Source organism: Phascolarctos cinereus, unplaced genomic scaffold (genome assembly GCF_003287225.1).
Source record: "Phascolarctos cinereus isolate Bilbo 61053 unplaced genomic scaffold, phaCin_HiC Scaffold_4;HRSCAF=312, whole genome shotgun sequence".
Lineage (NCBI taxonomy): Eukaryota > Metazoa > Chordata > Mammalia > Diprotodontia > Phascolarctidae > Phascolarctos > Phascolarctos cinereus.
The window spans coordinates 328,616,006-328,622,637 of record NW_027555847.1 but is presented as its reverse complement, the minus strand read 5'-3'; the positions used below and the strand labels follow the sequence as shown (position 1 = coordinate 328,622,637).

Genomic DNA, 6,632 nt, shown 5'->3' with positions numbered 1-6,632 from the left:
GTTAAGTACTAAGGATGCCAATAAGTGTAGTCCCAAAGCCCATCAGTATGGGACTCCCTTCTAGTTGGTGGTGATGAAGACTGTGCCCTACCCAAGGAGGTGGGGAAGTTGGTGAGAGATGAGAGCTTCTTGGCTCCCCCCTCTTTGGGACTCTTCAAAGCCAGTCCCCTTTGAGATTAGTCAAGCTTCAAGTCTTCTTCTAGTATCAAGTCACTTCATGCATTCCTGGCTTCCAGCTTTGAGAAAAGATGGAAGAGGCCAACCCACATTTCAGGTTGTTAAAGGAAAAGACATGATAGGAGCAGGCAGTGTCTATCATGTCCCTATTTCCATCTTGCTAATTTAGTGACTTAGGGAAATTTCTCTTTGGATGAGATTCAAGGGTGCTGGGACCCTAAAATAGCGACAGAGGTCCTACCTGGAATGAATTCAACCCAAGCCTTCTCTCAGCCAAAGACAAAGTTTATTAGAATACTGTTCAAGGTGGCGTGATTCTAAAAATCCTTGTTATGGGCCAGACTCTTAAGGAATCTAAGCAATTTAATGGGTGGCAAGATTATATGCAGAAAGACTGTGGGAAGGAGCTAGGAGTGGCCAATAGCCTGGGTAGACTGGAAGGTAACAGAGAAGGACAGGGCCCTGGAACACGTGGCAAGGGAGAATGGGGTCTAGGTAGAATTACGGGTGGGGCAATCTGAGGTAACAGACCATGAAGGGCTGGGCTAAATTAGAGGTAACAGAATTCCGAGATGAAAGGTCAGTTGGGTGGATTACTGGGATGCCTTGATGCCTCAGGCAAAGGACAGGGAGTTGACCTGCTGGAAAAGGAGAAAACTCAAGGAGAGCTCATGGGGAGGGGGTTCCCAGAGTCGTACTGGTCATTAAAGGTTCTGGATACAAATAGGAAAGCAACACAGTTTTCTATTTCAAGGAGCTTACATTGTAAAAAGAGCAACACAATACATATGAAAAGTCTCAAGTGCAAATCCAATGAAAAAGCCCAATGATTCTTAGGATGCAGCAGCAAAGCAGATTTTAATTCAGTTTCTTTAGTGAAATAAATAAGTACATAAATAAACTATTTCCTATGCTGAGACATTTGATGATGCCAAGGATTTGGGCATCTTCCTTTTCTAGGCTTTCAGTATGTGCAGCTGCATCAGGTAAGGAGCCAGGTCTCCACTACCTGAAGAGGTAGTTGCCAGATGAGTTACCTCCTCTGGGTTGCTTTCCTAGGAAATGGCTGTGGGTCTAGTCAGTGCTGGGGTGTATGGGATGTGTGTGTGTGTGTGTGTGTCTGTGCTCGCTACTTTTTATTATATGATTCTATAAAATGACAACTAGAAGTTTATATTTGTTCCTAGAGGTATTAGGAAGCCACTGGAGTTTCATGAGCAGAAATGTGGCATATTAGACCTGTACTTTAAGAATACCACTTTGTCTGCGAGTGGAGTAAGATGCAAGTAGACCATTTAGGAGGCTATTGCATAGGCCAGGCTAGAGATAATGTCCTAGGGTGTTGGTGCTCGGTGTGGAGTGAAAGCAGATTAACAATTGCACAACAGTTAATCCTGATCGCTCAACTGCAGGGAGTGAGAGGGATACTAGTTACAAATAGGACCTTGAGCAAGGGAAGTCAAAAACCCCTAGTTTCCCAGGGTCTGCTTGGGACTTGTCCCTCGCCTGGACCCCTGGCGGAGCTCCTGCGGCGCCACCCCCGCGGGGTGCAGGGCTGCCTGTGCTGGCCGGGTGAGGTGGAGTGGGCGTGGCGGCGGCGGCGGCGGCAGCGGCAGCGGCCTCCGGCAGCGCCTTCGCAGCTAGGAACTGCACGTCCGCTGTGCTCCCTTGCTGGCTCGCTCTGGATGCGGGGCTGCCTAGACTCAGCCCGAGCGCTTTCAGCTGGGTTTGACTCCTGTGGCTTCCCGTCTCTCCGAACCGGCACCGCCGCGGCCGGAGTCGCTGTAGGACCCGAGCCGTCGCCGTAGCCCGCTCCTTGGCTCCTCGGCCCCCGGTCCAGTCTCCGGCGGAGGCGGGGGCTGGGGGCGTCCACGAGAGCGTCCGAGCATGTCTGGGGCCCGAAGGGTCAGGTAAGGGCGGGCCACGGAGCATGGGCGACAGGCTTGGGCCGGACCGTCCCGGGCCGCCGCTCCTAACGGACATTGGCCGCCACGGCCCGGGCCCGCGGCTACGGGAGGAGGGGGCGGTGCGGGAGCCCCGGGGCCCGGCCGAGTCCCTCTTCTGGGCTCTTGACCCCGACACCCCGAACAACTTTTGCACGTGGGACCTCGGTTTCCCAAGCTGGGGTCCCTGGGGAGGGACCCCCCGGGGAGGCGAAGGTGAAGCCGGGGCACCAGACACCCAGCCCGCCCTGCCTGGGGCAAGGGCCTAGGGGCCCCCGGGCTAGCAGAGCTGGCGGCCCGGCAGAAACCGAACCCAGAATCTTCACTCCCGCCCCCCCCGTCCCCCGGGGGGGTTTGAAGATCTGATCCAGTTTAATCTACAGGCGGGTCACTAGCACCAGTGCCACGTTTCTCTTCCCTCTGATTCCCAGCCCTGGCCCCAGCCGGGCTCGGACGTCGCCACTTTCTCTCGTCTGGTCAATTTCACCATCTCCTCTTTAATCGCTTTTGTTGGCGACTTTGGCATCAAAACAGATCGTCAACTAGGCAGAGGTGGTAAGAGCCTGAAATTAATTGGAGGGGAGGAGCAGGAATGAGGGAAAAAGACAAAAAACGTGTTTTGTTTTTTTTTTTGGTATCGGGATAGGCTCCAAAGTGTGTGGGTTTGGAGGGATTTTTTTTTAATTGAAGGATCATGCATAATATTTCTAAAAGTATTGCCCTGTGAAATCATTAATTAGTTCACATCAAAGGAGCATTGTGTAGGCAGGTTGCTATTAAATTACCCCGTTTTATAGACCAGGGAGTGTAGGCACCAAAGCTATGCCGCCAGTCATTCTGGAAGCTGTGATTAGAACTTGTTTCACTCCCAGGCCTGTGCTCAACCTGAGGCTCTTAATGCCTCTGGAACAGCACAGAATATTTAAATTACGATTAATTTTTGTTATTTTTTTCATTCTTTATTATCTATTTCCTTTACATTGCCAATGTATTTCATCTCTTTTCAGCTCAGTTGAAGTTATCCAGGTTCTTAATGGAGAGGATGACAGGCCCTCAGGATTTTGTCTCTGAAAGGGACAAGGATTCTGAGATACCACCGTACTTTATGAAGATGAAGTTAGCTTAGTTTTACTTTTACCAGACAGAAGAGCTATGTGTTCTTGATTTAATCTTCTGAATGTTCCCTGTTAAGGATGATTGCTTTCTCCGTGAAAACTATCCCAACAAAGGATACATTTCACCCTTTTTTCTTTCAACAAGATTTCTCTTGCTAAGTGAATAAAACACTGAACAGCATAGCTAGGATAAGGCATTATTAACATGTCCAAGGCAAAATTTAAAAATTGACTCCCATATTGCTGGTGCTGTCCTCCAGAGACTTTCATTTGATTTTAAACAAAGGAAACCCCTATGTTGTCATGCTGGTTGAAATTTCTGGCTTTAAAAAAATTGCGTGTGTGTGTGTGTGTGTGTGTGTGTGTGTGTGTGTGTGGTGTGTGTGTGTGTGTGTATATATATATATAGTTAAATTATCTTTTTAAAGGTTAGGTTAAAGCATGACTCTCACATCATCCTACATGTTGTGTCCTGTGCAGCTTCCTACCTGCTTATTCTGAATTTGTTGTCTGTTGTCTGAGACAACCAGTAGATACAGATAGTCAAAACTAGATAGTCAAAACTACTTAATTGATGAATAGCTGGAAAAGAAAGGGGTAATACCTTGGTTTTCTTTGGTACTGTACATAAAATCCTCTTTTGACTGAATCAGTGAATCACAATTAGACATAAAAATTTTGTTTCTTTTCCACAAGATTTATCTTGGAATTATGTACAGATTAACTTTTATATTATTGTTTTCTCTTCTCCTCTTCCTTAAATCTATTTAGATTTCTGAAATTTCATATTTCAAATTTCTGTAATTTTTCCAACAAAAATGTTCTATCTCACTTTCTGTATCTGTATTTCACATGAATACTTTATTCTTTAAGTAGAAATTTTTCTAAAATAAAATGAAAGGGTATTTACTAATAGAAAGTCCCTGCCAAAATGTCATCTCTTATACAAGTGGAACCTAAATAGGACTTGTGTGGGGTAGGTATGTTTGAGAAACAAGTAGAATCCCTTGAATTAAGTGTCATTGCATGTGTGAAGAAGCAGCATCCCTATATAGGATTATATTTGAATTTGTAGCAATTTAAATAGTCCTGCATAGTATTTTAAGTATGCAATAATATTTTATGCCTTCTCCCATAAATAATAAAATCATAACTTGTACCCTTATAATGCCATTTTTCAAGGAGTATAAAGCTCTAGTACTTAACGCTATAAAACTCATCATAGAATATTAAATAGGGAGTGGCAAGATATTGGAACTCTGCTTCTTTTTCATTAAATAATAGAGACAATTTACTAACCCGAGCCATTTAGGCCTTTTTTTAAAAAACAAGGATAACATTTGCCCTTTCCATACTTTTTTTTTTGAGAATTAAATGCATTATTTGGAAAACACTTTTGACTTACAAAAAGAAAAGTGCTCTGCAACTCAAAAGTATATGAGGTATGATTGTAAGTAACAATGTGTTTTTGTGTTTTTTTTTTTAAACAAAGACTGCTCTTTTGAAATTGCCTTCAAAGCCAGTAAGTGAGAAACACATGAAAAAGTCTTATGACCTTAGAGTTACATTTTATTATAACAAGAATAGTAAAACTCATGTTGAACACCCACCTGATTCCCCAGACTTGTTTCTAAGGAACGTTTGGTTCCTTATGAAAATACCCTCAAAGCTTTGTTTGCTATTATTGAGTATTCAAGAGAACATCCTGTGTAGTCTTTGAAGGCAGTTCCAAAAGAGACGTTCCAAAGATGTTTTGGGCAAGGACAATATGTTTGAGTAAGCATATAGCCTCTTGGGGTGACAGCTTTGAAGAGGATCTCTAAGTTATTTTGTTAAAATTCAGTTATATTACTTAATACCTCTAGTAAGTGTATATCCCTCACTCTTAATTGAATTCCCCAAGTATTTATTAAATACCTACAGTGTTCAGAGCATTGTGTTAGGCATTAGGAGAATACAAATATTAAACAAGAAGAGGTCCCTGCCTTCATGGAATTTATATTCTAATTGGGAGATGATGACAGCCATACATAAATGATATACAAAATTGAAGGTAAGTCCACAACAAAGGGACAAATAAAGTGATAAATGAGGTTTAAGAAAAGAATAATAATTTTGAGAAAGAAAATATAATTTCCATCTATGATTAGGGAAGCATTATGAAGATGGTGGCATTTGTACCGAGTTTTGAGGAATAGGTAAGAATTTAGTAAGTAGAGATGGCATGGATGGAAGATATTCTAAGCATTGGGAATGGCATAATCAAAGGAATAGAGGCAGGGTTGTGGAGAAGGGAGGTGGAGTATCACTTTCACAGTGTCTCAGAATTACTGAAGAGACTGATAGCCCATACATATTTCTGCCTGCCCTGATATTTCCCCCAATCAATCTACAGTCATTTTTAGGCAAAAATTATATGCATAGTAGGTTTGCTACAGCACATTTTTTATTACTCAATACCAATTTCTCTCATCTTCATCTGCCATAATATTTACATAGCATGACCCACAAAATTGCTTTTAAAATGCAAAATGAGTCCTCCACGTTTTGTAATAGTAAGGTATTGTAATCGAACAGATTACGTACTGTGCAGATTCAGTTTAGATTCGGATCTCAAGATATGATGACACGTACTCAATGTAAACTTAACAAATAATCACATTTATTTTACAATTATTAATAATGATTAAAAACCACACAAGCAATAAAGTTAAGAATAACATTCAGTGCAATTAGTAGTAATCAACATAAAGAAAACTAGGAATAAGAAAAGAAAGGATACCCACTCACTGACCAGGTAAGCTCAAATACCTAATAGACCAGGGAGACTGGAGAACGGCCAAAAGGTCTGGTCAGGGAGGCCAATGGAGCGGCGCCGCTCCGACTCAACAGAATCTGTGCACATGGTCCTCTTCTGAACACACACAAAAGAGATTTGGCATCCCTATCTCTGACATCAAAGTCTCCAAAGATCCCTTTCCAGATGACCCCTTTTATATTCATGTAAACCAGGGAAAGACAATCTTGATATTTTGTTTTGTGTACACATCCTTGGTGAGCTCATGTCCAGGCATGCACACATCTTTAACAAAAGTTGGGGCTTGATCAGAGCCCCAGATACCTGTTTGTTGTGTAGGTCTCCAAGGAGTGATCAATTCCTTGGACAGTTACACACCTTTCTCAAGAAAAACGTTCCTTGAGATAAATTGGTTTCCCAGGTAACATTGTTTAGTTATTACTTAATGTTCCAGTCTCCTTGATCCTGGCCACGCTTTGATGACTCCATTTTATCTTTATGTCAGGTCATAAGACGGTTACACAGGGGGCTGGGGAGGATCTGTCCTCCTCAGTTTCCCTTACAGGTATGTGGAAGAATAGGTACTTGACTTGTGACTTC

At 42.9% G+C, this 6,632-nt stretch overlaps 1 protein-coding gene across 1 annotated transcript in view; it reads left to right on the top strand.

Moving 5' to 3' along the window:
• The first annotated feature begins 1,711 nt into the window (after positions 1–1,711).
• The window catches only part of RNF180 (ring finger protein 180), a 221,042-nt gene continuing 216,121 nt past the window's right edge, over positions 1,712–6,632 (top strand). Inside the window, exon 1 of the mRNA XM_021007243.2 lies at positions 1,712–2,087. The gene's annotated coding sequence lies outside the window, so the exon portion shown is untranslated. The remainder of the gene's footprint in view (positions 2,088–6,632) is intronic.